A 15,347-nucleotide genomic window follows, 5' to 3' on the forward strand; every position below is an offset into this window, starting at 1 on the left:
GCTGAGCTAGTTTCCACTTGGAAATTGAGTGGGAGAAAAACGACTGTCAGTATGCCTCCTTACGAACCCTAGTGTCTCATCTTATCTCCGCGTTCCTCACGAGAAATGTACGTTGGTGGCAGTAGAATCGTTCTGCAGTCAGCTGCAAATGCCGTTTCTCTAAATTTTCTCAATAGCGTTTCGCGAAAAGAACTTCGTGTTCTCTCCACGAATTCCAATAAGAGTTCGCGAAGCATCTCCATAACACTTGCATGGTGATGAACCTACCGGTAACAAATCTAGCAGTATGTCTCTGACTTGCTTCAATGTAGCCCTTGGTGGGGATCCCAAACACTCGAGCAGTATTCAAGAATTGGTGGCACTAGTGTTCTTTCCTAAAATTCTTACAATAAACTGAAGCCAACGATTATCCTTCCCTACTATTGTCCATACATGCTCGTTCCATTTCATACCGGAAACGTAGATATTTAGTCCACATGATTCTGTCAAGCAGCACACAATAATACTGTACTCGAACATTACAGATTGTTTTCACTACTCATCTGCATTAACTTACTTGTGGTACCCCTACTCATCTGCATTAACTTACTTGTGGTCCCTCTTTCGTAATCGAACAATAAGGACAAGAACTCTGGCACACTGTTATTCGACTGGAGAACTCGCCATTCTGTGTGGCAGAAGCCATGGAAGAAGGATAAGTCCAATGGGGAAAAAAAGTAGCGACTCTCAGGATAAATCACGCTAGAACTATGTAGCGCAGCCTCTAGCCTTGATAATAGCTTCATTTAGGTGAGGACGAGTGTTCAAAAGTTTGTTTTAGGTATGCCACATACAGTAGAAGCGACTCATTAATAATTACATCCCACAGAGCTAGCAAATTAAGTTGTTGTTGATTGCTACGTTACGCCCGATATTACAAATAGTCTCAGTTATTACCAGTGGGATTACAATCGGACTAAGTAATACATAGTTCGTCCCATGATCCTCACCATTACATACAGGCTGCTTTTCGTGCTATGCTCTTGCGGTTGTATAACACTCCGCTGTGGGTGGAAGCATTCAACCGGGAACAGCGGATGAACCAAAAAATGGTTCAAATGGCTCTGAGCACTATGGCACTTAACATCTGAGGTCATCAGTCCCCTAGAACTTAGAACTACTTAAACCTAACTAACCTAAGGACATCACACACATCCATGCCCAAGGCAGGATTCGAACCTGCGACCGTAGCGGTCGCGCGGTTCCAGACTGAAGCGCCTAGAACCGCTCGGTCACTCCGGCTGTCGGGATGAACCAGTTCGTAGCACTTTCTAATGGATACCACCGTACTTTGTACGGAATATTAACAGAATTCCTAAGAACGCTTGGAATTAGCAGCACTTCTAATAGACTTAAAGGTTTCTCGGCTCCATCGTTGGAGCGACAGGAGGAAGTAAGTACATTAGTTCCAGTAGGTAAGTGTACCCCTAGGAATGTTTTGTATCATAGAATTCCGTACTATGATTTCACGCCGTGTTGGCAAACAACTTTCGACTCGCAAGATTATCTCGGCATATTTCATTCACGAAATAACGGGGTGAGGTTCAGACATAGTGAAAAAAAAGGTAATCCTTTCAAGTCTTCGGGTGTTTACAGAATTACGTATAGTGAATAAATGTAAATATATAGGACAGATGGATAGAACATATGAGGTCAGATTCTAACTCAGTTTTGGGTACCTATTTTGCACTATTTTTCAGATACGGGTCATTCTATCACCAGTATTTCATCCAACAGAAGCATTTCATCAGAAACTTAACGGCAACGTTCTTAATGTTCTAGTCGTAGTCTCAACAACCAAGTTGAACTGAAACAGATATCGAATTTAGGTAGTTTTGATTGTCTCAGCGGGTAACCAAGGTGGTTTAACAGAATGTGCGTTGGCTCCTTCTCCCCCCCCCCCACCCCCCCTCTATCTTTGGATCTTTTTGTAGTTTGATATTTTATGTATCCCTGTCCTATAAGTTTTCAAAGAGTTTTAACATTGAAACTTCCTGTCAGATTAAAATTGTGTGCCGGACCGAGACTCCAACTCGGGACCTTTGCCTTTCGCGGGCAAGTGCTCTACCATCTGAGCTACCCAAGCACGACCCACGCCCCGTCCCCACAGCTTCAATTCTGCCAGTACCTCGTCTCCTAGCTGTGGGGACGGGGCGTGAGTCGTGCTTGGGTAGCTCAGATGGTTTGTCCGCATCTCGTGGTCTAGTGGCTATCGTTGCTACCTCTGGATCACGGGGTCCCGGGTTCGATTCCCAGCCGGGTTGTTCTCTGCCCGGGCACTCGGTGTTTGTGTTGTCATCATCATTTAATCATCATCATTATAAGCCGGCACGGTAGCTCAGCGTGTTCGGTCAGAGAGCTGGTTCGCCTCTGAAAAAAAAAAAAAAAAAAAAAAAAAAAACTGAGTGGCAGGATCAACAAACGAACTTAACGGATGTCATGAGACGTTCGCAACGACGAAACACAACGATCAACAACGAACAAAACCAGATTTAAAAAAAATAGTAGAGCACTTGCCTGCGAAAGGCAGAGATCACGAGTTCGAGTCTCGGTCCGGCACACAGTTTTAATCTGCCAGGAAGTTTCTTATCGGCGCACACTCCGCTGCAGAGTGACAAGTTCATTCCGGAGTTTTAACATTTCTTATATTTTCCCAAAGTGCGCCATTTAGCCCCTCCACTAGCAACCAGTCTATATTTCCTGTTGTAGTATTTGATGTTGTAATCCAGTCTGTACCCAATTCCAAATATTTTTTCTAACACTCAGAGTCCTCCCTGCGCTTTTGTGCACACACCACCTGTCTAGTGGACCTCATATGTTTCCGCATTAATCTGTAGTCACACACGGTGCTGCCCTGTACTCCGGGCGTTGGCTCCACTAGAACCAAGTAGTTTTCTCTGGTTTGTTCTTTTATCTGTTTCCTTCCGTTCTCCCCACTTCGTTGTACTTTTAACGGTTTATTTATATTCCTTTTTTAGTTCAAGCTATTGGCCCTCATCTACATTAGTTTATCGTGTTGCGCGACATGACTTTTAGAATGGAGTAAAATTCTAGTAACAGGGAGAAAATTTTTATATGAAATGTGCTCTAGCACCCTGTTGTAAGTATTGACCATTGCCATATTTTATACTACTTGCGTTCAGCCGCTTTTGGCAAAGATCTGAGGTTCTTTTTATCCACGATTATCACTTCCTGGTATTATTTAGCGAATTCTTTCTGTGCAGGACTTCGCCTCAATATGTACTTTACGAAAATGGTCGTAATTTTCCAAACAAGTAACCATACAGCTGCAGCGGTGATTTTATTCAACGTAAAATCGGGTGATTTAGCAGAAGTTGGGATACAATACGGTGCAGCAATGTTCTTCAGTCCAGGAGCGTTTCCATAAAGCCCTGTGAATACGGATGTTGTCATCTTGGAAGATGATAACGTTCAGAGCATACTCATCATGAAGACTGTGCCGGGCGTTCACCCGTCCGGCAATTTGAATCGGCGCGTTTATGAAGTCTGACGATGTGTCGTTGGTCTCAACATCGCGGAGCAACCTTCCGTGTTGCCACGTGAGCGCTCGTGGCTGAGGAGACGTGTGAGGACGTGTATGAGGCTCACTTCGTAGTGTGGTGTGCCAGGGTGCTCAACTCCTGCAGAACAGCGGCAGTTGGCAGCAGTGAGTGCCAGAGAAGGCTTCGTTACACCAGTAGGTGCTTCCAATTTGGATGTCACTTAGGCTGTTTGATTCCTGTGGTTGTGGAATAAGGTGGAAAATGGGATCTTGCAGAGGCGATGAATACACCACAGCAAATGGGAATCGTGAGTGTTGTTTTACAATGTTTGTCTTTCACCTTGGCTGTTACCAGTGTAGGTTGATACTGTCCTCATCACGTAGTTGAATTGAGATATGAGTCGATACTATGGTTGTGTGCTTTATACTCTCTTGAGTTCAGACACCACGTGTGTTCAACTAAAATTGTGATGATGTGCTGAAGACGCTTCTGGATTGGACAGTCGTTCATTTAACTGTTAATTAAGTTGCTTGCTGTGTGAGGGTGTGGCAGTACATTCCTGCTACAAGGTCGCGTAGTCTTGTGGTGAACGATGAATGTCTTTACTTGTTGTGTTCGTGTTTGAAGCTTGAAGTTAGTGATGTGTCTGTATCGATTTCTCCCTGGTCGATTTTACCGGCGTAAGGGATCTCTAGTCCTCCTCGTTATACACCAGCTGTCTCGAACGAAATTAGAATTATGTTAATACCTTCAGCTGTTGACGGGCGTTGATATATACCAACGGGGCAGGTGAAAATGTGTGCCCCGACCGGGACTCGAACCCGGGATCTCCTGCTTACATGCCAGACGCTCTATCCATCTTTTTCTTTATTCTAATTTTGTTCGATATTGTACGTTGCATTTGTTTGGTGCGTACGTCCCATGACACCCGTTGAAGTTCATTGTTGATCCTTTTACTCAGTTTTTTTATTACAAAGGGCAGCTACTTTTTTTTTTGTGGATCTCATTTTGTTCTATATTGTTCGCTGAATTTGTTCGTGGCGGACGTCCGATGACACTCGTTCAGGTTCTTTGTTGATCCGTTCACTCAGTTTTTTTTTTTATTACATGGGGTAGCTAAACCCTCTGACCGAACACGCTGAGCTACCGTTCCGGTGACGGCTGCAGGTCATCAATGGTGTCTGTTCTTTCGGACATATCGTTCTGGCAATACCGGCCATGACCTTCTTCTTCTGTGCGGATGCACACATATATTCCCCGAACTCTTACGGGACTTGGTAAGAATGTCTTCCACGAGTAATGAGTGTGTTGGGGTGGGACACTTTGAATGTAGTGTGTGGCCATACAAGGTGAGAATGTGGGTCTCGCGGGAGGCGTGCGCGAGATAGTCCCTTCAGTCGATCTATCCTCTGTGCCCTCGGTGGCTCAGATGGATAGAGCGTCAGCCATGTAAGCAAGAGGTCCCAGGTTCGAGTCCCGGTCAGGGCACACATTTTCACCCGTCCCCGTTGATATGTATCAACGCCAGTCAACAGCTAAAGGTATTAATATAATTCTAATTTAGTCCTCCTCGTGGCGAGAGGATGCATGCCTCTATTTGGGACGAGCTTTCAAGCAGCGCACAAGCGCGAAACTGAGCCTTGCCTGTGGAGCGTGTGCGGCACGGACCCTGGACAGGAGGAGGAAGCTGTTTCCCTGGCTCGCCTGCTGGTGTTTATGGCCGAGACCAGCAGGCAACTGGATCGGCAGCCCGGAAGATACAAAAGGCAGGTTGTTGCAGGGCCAACCGGCCGTGATGCGGGATATGCAAGCCCCACTGCACCGAAAGCCGAAGTCCTCGGCATCTGATCAACGGAAGGTCACTACAGCCAAGTTCATTTTCTTCAAGTCTATTGAACTCTTAAATTCACTTGGTGGTTATTCCGACAGGTACCTGTGACGAACGATAGGGCGTTATTTTGAACCTCTGAGTAAAGATCGGTCTTGAACGTTGCTCTCGGTAAAGAGCATGTGCGCTGTCCGCATTAAATGTATTCTACTTTGTCTTTTAGGCAGATGAGCAATGTGGTCGTGACTTGTTTAACTGTTTTTTTTATTGTTACACTGATAGTTGTAGCCACTTGCTAAGCGGGCAGCGCAGTAGTGTTACGCCCTGTGGAATTAACTTACTTTGCGATATGTGACTTAACTGTGCCGCCAACTGTTGTGGAATATCTCTAGTATTTGTGAAGCTATTAACTAATTTGGCATGGGGCATGACACACTGGCGGATAATAAAATTTGTACTTCAGCAACGTGTGACAGAGCAGAAGCCAGTTTATTGAACGCGTGCCCCTAATGGTTATTTGTACGATTGGGGGGTAAAGCGCTGTAATGGAAGTCAAATCAGCAAGGAGTTGTATTTATAAGTATTATTATTATCCTGGTTCAAATGGCTCTGAACACTATGGGACTTAACATCTGAGGTCATCGGTCCCCTAGAACTCAGACCTACTGAAACCTAACTAACCTAAGGACATCACACACATCCAACCCGAGGCAGGATTCGAACCTGCGACCGTAACGGTCGCGCGGTTCCAGACTGAAGCGCCTAGAACCGCTCGGCCACAGTGGCCGGCGGAGGATCGGAAAACCGTGGTTAATAACCCTGCTTTAGTCGCACTGTCATCAGTGACTTCACTGTTGTTATTGCGCATTGAAGGTATTGATTACGTCTTGTCACTGGTGTGCTTTATGTATGACCATAATCTCTTTTGGTTTTCTGCCAGATTCCGAAACAGAGTTTCGTTGTGGAAATTGTTAAAAGCATCTCGGATTGAAGTACGCGCTATTTTTCGAACTTCTGAAAAACTTTGCTAATCTTGGGGATTTTGCGTTCTTTAAAATTTGGCATGCCCTCTTCGTTGCTTCTGCAACAGCGATCTGACGCGTTTTGTGTACCATGGGGGATTAGTATCATCACTTATTAATTTATGTGGTATATATCTCTCAACTGCCATCGATACTATCTGTTTAAAATCATTCCACGTCTTTTCTACCCTTACATGATCAGATCGGAAGGCGTGAAGGCTGTCTCTTAAAAAGGCGTTGAGAGCATTTTTATCGGATTTTTTAAATAGATGTACTTCACATTTGTTTTTGATGGTTGTTGGTGTTACGGTATTCATCCTATATGCAACTGCCTTGTGGTCACTAATCCCTGTATTCGTCACGGTACTCCCTATTTGTTCAGGATTATTTGTTGCTAAGAGGTCAAGTATGCTTTCGCAACCATTTACGTTTGCAGTGGGCTCATGAACTAATTGTTCAAAATAATTTTCTGAGAAAGCAGTAATCGTGGAGAGGCTACATTGCGGATGTGCCCGAATGCTGGTTTATATTTTCAGTGCTGGGTATCGCGAACGCCGTTAGTAGCCAAGCTTACGGCTGTTGACCTGGTTACACGCAATAAAGCGCAAGCTTCCTGGTTCCGTAGTATAAGCTACAACTAGTGTGGCTACATTCAAACACGTCCACTGAGCTCTGCAGTTCTCTAAGGTTACCAGTGTAAAATCTGAATGGTGAATAGAGCTAGCTCCTGATTACTAATTAAGATATTAGATAGTATATTACTGGTTTTCCGCATAAGGATGGGCAGGTTACTGCCTGCTTTTAATTTATTATTACAAACGCTAGTGCCGATAACCTATGCAGCTGCCTAGTATTAAGTTATCTGAAAGACGCACTAGCCAGTATAAGTAGTGCTTTTACGTTGTGGCTAAGTATACTAGCGGCCCAGGTTGATAAATGTAATAGCTTGGCATTGGGTGTCGTTTGAGTGCCGGATATAATTGGTTCTCTGTGTATCAGTGTAGTCACACGTATGTTACGTTGTTGTGGTGTTGTGTATGTGTCTTGGAGACCGCGTTTGCTCAGCAGCATATGTAGAAATATCTTTCAAATGTGATCTGTTGTTAGTTAAGTTTGATTTTCCAATTTCAAGGCTTAAGAACAATCTGTGAACAAAATTCATTGAAAATATTAAATGGCTTTTATCAACATAAAGAAATACATAAATACACATGGCATAAAGATACATTGAATCAAAAATCAATAATAGACTATATTATAATTAAAGAGCAAACGAGGATAAAAAAACATGACATAAGAGTATATAGAGGGGTAACTCTTAGCGATCATTATTTGGTAAATTCCAAATTTTTATTCCCCTTCAGAAGCACTGAAGAAAATCGAAATTGTCCTATAGAAAATATACAAACAGAAATCAAAATTCCTAAATATAATCTGAATAGTTTGGAGAATGAAAGCACAATATTTTTATATCAAAAGAGATTAGATGAAAAACTGGTAGAAACAGAGTTTGATAATACAGAAGATCAATATCATTGTATTGTAAATAAACTACATGAAGCCGCCAAGGAAGTTTTAGGAGAAACAGAAGAAACACGTACAAACCATCCATTATACTACTGGAATGAAGAAATTAAAAAGGAAGTGAAATTAAAGAAAGAAAAATATTTAAAATGGTTAAATACCAGAAATCTTCAAGATAAAATAGAGCTTAATGCACAACAAGCGAAAATCCGGAAAAAGGTTGCAGAAGCAAAAAACAAAGTTTGGGAACAGTCATGTCAAAAAATTGAATCCTATACTGGTGGTAAAAGAAACACAGAAGCATGGAAAACTATAAAAAATTTAAGAAGGAATTCCAAACAAACAACACATATTAAATATATTACTCATGACTCTTGGGAAAAATATTTTAAAAGTTTATTAACAGAAAACAGGGAAGAATACTTGGGAAACCCTGAATATAATGAAATGATAGATCTACAAGCAGAGAATTACATCCGTTTGGAAATAGAGACAGTAAAAACTGCAATAAAATCTTTAAAGAATGGAAGGGCTACAGGCATTGGAGGTATTCCTGCAGAATTATTAAAATTAGGAACAAAGAAATTAATGGAATTGTTAAGAAACCTTTTCAAAAGATGTTTAAATGGGGAAGATGTCCCAAATGATTTGAAAGTAGGATATATTTCAGTGATACATAAAAAAGGAGCGAAAGATGAGTGTAAAAATTATAGGGGAATAACAGTGACCAATACATTCAGTAGATTATATGGAAGAATTATTAAATATTTGTTAGAACAAGAATACAAAGAAAAGGAGGCTGAAGAACAAGCAGGTTTTAGAGCTGGAAGATCAACAATTGATCATATCTTTTGCCTACAACAAATTATTGAAAAAAAAATGGTTCGGGCACAACCTATACATTTAGTATTCATAGATATAGAAAAAGCCTATGATAGTGTGCCTTTATCCAGTTTATGGAAAGCTTTAATATCAATAGGAATAAATCCAAGAATAATTAAAGCAATTCAAAATTTATATAAAAATTCTATTTCAAAAATAAAAATTGGTAAATATCTATCACATGGATTCCAAGTCACAAAAGGATTACTTCAAGGATGTAGCATCTCACCTACATTGTATAAAATATATACAGAAGTAACTTTACAGAATTGGAAGAAAAAATGTCACACTATGGGAATACCAATAAATGATAGAACAATATACGCGTTACAATTTGCAGATGACCAACTGATTATAGCCCAAGACTATGAGGACATAGAGTATATGACCAGAAAATTGATTCAAGAATATAAAAAATCAGGTCTAAATGTAAACATGAATAAAACAAAGTACAAGGTAATTGGTGGAGTGAATGGAGACTTAATATTAGAAGAAGGGATGGGAACAATAACAGCTACTGAGGAATATAAATATTTAGGTGTGAAAATTACAAATGATGGGAAACAGGACAAAGAAATTAGATCAAGAATAAATTCTGGAAAGACGACAATCTCTTTATTAAATGGAATTCTCTGGGACAAACACATAACAACTGATAACAAAATAAGGATTTTTAAAACAATAGTTAGGAGCATTATTACATATGGTTCAGAAGTGTGGACAACAAAATGGCAACTGAAATCAAAATTATTAGCCACAGAAATGGATTTCTGGAGACGTTCAGCAAGAATATCAAGACGAGAAAGAATAAGAAATGAAGTAATCAGAGACAAGATGAAATGTAAAAATTCAATTATTGATTTCATCGAGCACAAACAACTTAAATGGTATGGACACATCAGACGAATGGAACAGGAAAGGCTACCAAAATGCATAATCGACTGGGTACCAATTGGAAGAAAAAAAAAGGGGACGACCACCTGATACATGGAAACAGGGAATTCAGTCAGCAATGAGGAAGAACAACATTCCTGAAGATTTATGGACAAATAGAGAAGAGTGGAGAACAATAATTAGTGACTTACTGTAATTTAGAATAGGTGCTGGAAAAATGTACTCACATTGTAAATCCAGAATAATAATAAGAAATTTACAGTGATTAAAATCGTTGGAGATCTTATGATGATAAGTTTTCCAGTCATAGAGTTCCTTTTCAAATTACTGAAACATTGTAAGGGTTGCAATCCATCTTAAAGTAATAAATTTTTGAATCAAAAGATCCAGATCTAAATATCAAAATCAGATTAGAATTTTGAAGGCACTTAATTGTAATAGAGGGCTATTTTAAGCTGCAGGAGGAATCGTTACCAAATAATCTAGAGTTAGTACAGGGTGTTTCAAAAATGACCGGTATATTTGAAATGGCAATAAAAACTAAACGAGCAGCGATAGAAATACACCGTTTGTTGCAATATGCTTGGGACAACAGTACATTTTCAGGCGGACAAACTTTCGAAATTACAGTAGTTACAATTTTCAACAACAGATGGCGCTGCAAGTGATGTGAAAGATATAGAAGACAACGCAGTCTGTGGGTGCGCCATTCTGTACGTCGTCTTTCTGCTGTAAGCGTGTGCTGCTCACAACGTGCAAGTGTGCTGTAGACAACATGGTTTATTCCTTAGAACAGAGGATTTTTCTGGTGTTGGAATTCCACCGCCTAGAACACAGTGTTGTTGCAACAAGACGAAGTTTTCAACGGAGTTTAATGTAACCAAAGGACCGAAAAGCGATACAATAAAGGATCTGTTTGAAAATTTTCAACGGACTGGGAACGTGACGGATGAACGTGCTGCAAAGGTAGGGCGACCGCGTACGGCAACCACAGAGGGCAACGCACAGCTAGTGCAGCAGGTGATCCAACAGCGGCTTCGGGTTTCCGTTCGCCGTGTTGCAGCTGCGGTCCAAATGACGCCAACGTCCACGTATCGTCTCATGCGCCAGAGTTTACACCTCTATCCATACAAAATTCAAACGCGACAACCCTCAGTGCCGCTACCATTGCTGCACGAGAGACATTCGCTAACGATATAGTGCACAGGATTGATGACGGCGATATGCATGTGGGCAGCATTTGGTTTACTGACGAAGCTTATTTTTACCTGGACGGCTTCGTCAATAAACAGAACTGGCGCATATGGGGAACCAAAAAGCCCCATGTTGCAGTCCCATCGTCCCTGCATCCTCAAAAAGTACTGGTCTGGGCCGCCATTTCTTCCAAAAGAATCATTGGCCCATTTTTCAGATCCGAAACGATTACTGCATCACGCTATCTGGACATTCTTCGTGAATTTGTGGCGGTACAAACTGCCTTAGACGACACTGCGAACACCTCGTGGTTTATGCAAGATGGTGCCCGACCACATCGCACAGCCGACGTCTTTAATTTCCTGAATGAATATTTCGATGATCGTGTGATTGCTTTGTGCTATCCGAAACATACAGGAGGCGGCGTGGATTGGCCTCCCTATTCGCCAGACATGAACCCCTGTGACTTCTTTCTGTGGGGACACTTGAAAGACCAGGTGTACCGCCAGAATCCAGAAACAATCTGCATGTGAAGCCATTCCGCCAGACACGTTGTCAAAGGTTTCGGGTAATTTCATTCAGAGACTACGCCATATTATTGCTACGCATGGTGGATATGTGGAAAATATCGTACTATAGAGTTTTCCAGACCGCAGCGCCATCTGTTGTTGAAAACTGTAACTACTGTAATTTTTGTCTGCCTGAAAATGTACTGTTGTCCCAAGCATATTGCAACAAACGGTGTATTTCTATCGCTGCTCGTTTAGTTTTTATTGCCGTTTCAAATATACCGGTCATTTTTGAAACACCCTGTAAATCACAGTGTCTTGGTAAATGACTTTAACCTGCCTCCTTCCTTCTATGGCAGACGCCAGAAAACAAACTGTTGTCGGTGCTGCCATTTAAGGGCCCACCACTTATACAAATCTCTGTTTCAGATTAGACAGCTGACCCTGTCGCAGGTACTATTACCGCTGACTTCGTATGGGGCCGTTACTCGCTCGTTGCTAGGACGAAGAGGCACCCGAAGCTCTGCGTAGATACTACTGCTTTTACTAAATTTGAACAAAGAAAGTTCAGCTTAACCGCATCAATCAAATAAACCCAGACCTCCAATCATATATTTCTACAACACACAGGACTGGCAACACTTAGTCTCTGAGTAAGTTTCGGTAAAATTAGTGGTTCATCTTCACATCAGTCTGAATGAGTGAGACCAACTCATTGCGCGTAACACATCACAGAACTAGTTGAAACCTGGTAGTCAAGGAAGGCAGGATTTGGTTATGATTGTGGACGGGGCCGTAATCAGTTACTATTGATTCCCTTTTGCAATTACACATAGTTATTTGAAAACGGTAATTCCAGACTCATCAGTAAATAGAGATATCACACGTTATTAATGAAAGAATGAACAAGTGTGTAAAATGGTTCAAATGGCTCTGAGTACTAGGGGACTTAACATCTGAGGTCATCAGTCCCTTAGAACTCAGAACTACTTAAACCTAACTAACCTAAGGACATCACACACATCCATGCCCGAGGCAGGATTCGAACCTGCGACAGTAGCAGTCGCGCGGTTCCGGACTGAAGCGCCTAGAACCGCTCGGCCACCGCGGCCGGCAAACAAGTGTGTAATTAGTAGTGCTTTCAGTGCGTTACAATTTACCAAATGAGCATAAAATACAGACACAGGAAATAATGTTTTAAAAACAAGCCAATGTGATCCCAATTAAAATTTTATGGCAATTAACCACAGTCACGGCTGAAGGCCTTTAACGCCAAGAACGGCATTTATAAAACATTTAAAAATCATACAGTAAAACAGCAAATACAACAGCAAAGGTTAATTTAAAAGGACAAGCAAACAGGTGAGATAAAATGATGATAAACTTGGTAGCACAATCATTCAAACCTGCTATAACGCCAAGAATGGCAATTATATAAAAAATTTAGAAACATACAATAAAACAGCAACTACAATAACAAAACATAAGGGCCAGTCACAGACGGTGCATCAGGAATCGACCTCTGAGTAGGTTCGGCAAAAAAACACTTTCGCGAGCGATGAGTTAGGCAGCCAAGAGTTGCATTCACTTCACAAGATGGTAACTCAGACTAGTGGCGGTACAATGAATGACTAATTATAATCTTGCTGACGCTACCTGACGTCCGATAAACCAAACGCAAAAATGTAAAAAATATGCCAAAACCGGCAGTCTGGACTCCACCCGCAGAATACTATGCTTAGAGCGCCCAGAACGAGAAAGGAATCACTACCATCAAAGTAGAAGAATCGCCAACCAACCTACAATCAAGAAAGCTGTCAAAACTACACGCCTCACTGGACAGCAGCGGCAAGGCGAGGAAACATACACTGCCGTTACATACACTAAACCCCAGGGCAGGTAACTGGGGCGTTAGCAGTCATAAGGCAGGAAAAATACCGCTGGTTGGACTTAACAAATAGTACCAAACGCAATAAATAGTAATTAGAAGTCCAGGAAAGCTAATGAGATCTGCCTTTCCCAAGCACTCCACTCGCTGCTCTTCGCCTCGGCAACACTACGAGCAGCAACACGAACCCAAGTCACTCGAGAATCGCAAAATCTCACAATGGTGGAGGTTTCTCTACTTGAATCCAAATGCACTCAACTTAACGCTTGCAGAATCCGTTCTATGACGAGGTCGTGCGCCCTCACGACCACAGGTCTTCGATCTGGCAGTCCATGTGCGCCGCCATTGGTCCCAGCGTGTTCGCGCAGTGCGCGGACCTGGTTCCTCCTTAGTCCCCAACCGAACTGCCTACTGACACGACCCGGAAGAACCACGACATCGCCTCAAAGATAGGGCCACAGTTACTGCATATCGATAACCGCCGCCGCTGCCACTAGCGGACAGGCGACGCTTGCGAAACCAAGTGGCGCCAGTCAACACGAGAAATGACAAAAAACCGCAACGATGTCAACTAAACGATATGGTCTGGCCTCCAGAAGAGGATGGAAATCTACAAACAGCACCAACGCGAGCCGCAGCACGGTTCACTAGTGTGACAGTACCATCACATACATCGCTTTGTGACAATAAGTAAAACTACCATCTTAATGTTCTTAACTGTGCTGGAGAGAAATACATTGTTAGTAGCTTATGATGTAAGTTTTGTGAATTTGCCTTTGCTGAGGCAGGCCTGAGCTGGTACAGTGACTCATGTAGCTGGGCGCAGCGCTATGAGTGTGGTACAGCTCAAGCTCTCCCCTGCTGAGCTGCTGGTTCACAGAAATGTCGTGACCATACGATGGCTGGTTTCTTGTGTCTGTGTGGCGGCACTGTTTTGGAAGATAACAGCACCACCACTGGTGTGATGAATCGGCATTTCCTGTTGGTTGCAAGCACGTGATACCGAATTGTCCCATGTTCAGTGTGGAAAAATTCTAGAGTCTAACTGTCTGGATGATGTCAGCTAATCAGAAGGGTCATCAGCATAGGCACTGCAGAGAAAATGTCTAAACTAATGAGGGACGGCTCAGCATATAAAGTGTACCAACCTCCGATCAGTTAATGGGCATAGTGCAGTGAAGAAGTTCTGGCAGGCTTCATTCATCCCCACTGCGGTCGGAGGAAGGCAATGGCAAACCACCTCCGCTACGACCTTGCCTAGTCGGCGGTGCGGGTCTCCCGCATCGTTCCCTACGCTCCTCGGAGTATGAGACCTCGTCATCATCTCCTGTGTTTCAGCGTGTTGAGTGCATTTCTTGTTCATACTGTGGCGACAATTACAAATCCTCCCCTCCACGCCGTAGTTTTCTGGGAGTGGACAGGAACGTTAAACAGCCGTGGAGTCGGTTCGGTGACGCATGACCAAGAGGTCACACGAGACAGAGAGAGAGAGAGCGAGACGCCTAGCCGCGGCCTGGCGCAGTTTTCGCTCAATCGATAGGGTAAGTGTCGCCCTTTTAGCGCTAGCGTTGCTTTTGCTCTCAGCAGCACACACTCTGCGAGACGAATTCCACAACTTGTGCTGCTTTACAGTGTCTACTTATTTGAATCTTGGATCCAGTTTTTAACTTGCGTTTGCGAGCTTCACAGGTTTTGGAAAGCCAGTCGCAGTTCCATAGTAGTCTTTTGTTCAGTTAGAGGTAGCCACCACTTTTTAGCAAAATAATCTGTACCCAAGTGAGCTTCGCTCAGACGATCATTTATTATACTTCTGGGCACGTAAACGTGCTTTCAGTTTTGAAAATTAATTTGTTACATTTTTGCAGAGACAATTTGTCTTTTATTTGAGCATCAAATGAAGAATAGTCTATTGATTCATTTCGAGAAAATATGTACACGGTTTCCCAAAAAGAATGATCCGATTTTAACTTCTAATAATATTGAAACAAATGTCAATAGGCAACTGAAACAGCGCTAGATGTAATCGGTATGGTCTAGAGTTTCAGAAAATATCCGCTAGATGGC

The sequence above is a fragment of the Schistocerca cancellata genome, chromosome 5 (genome assembly GCF_023864275.1).
Source record: "Schistocerca cancellata isolate TAMUIC-IGC-003103 chromosome 5, iqSchCanc2.1, whole genome shotgun sequence".
Taxonomy (NCBI): Eukaryota; Metazoa; Arthropoda; class Insecta; order Orthoptera; family Acrididae; genus Schistocerca; species Schistocerca cancellata.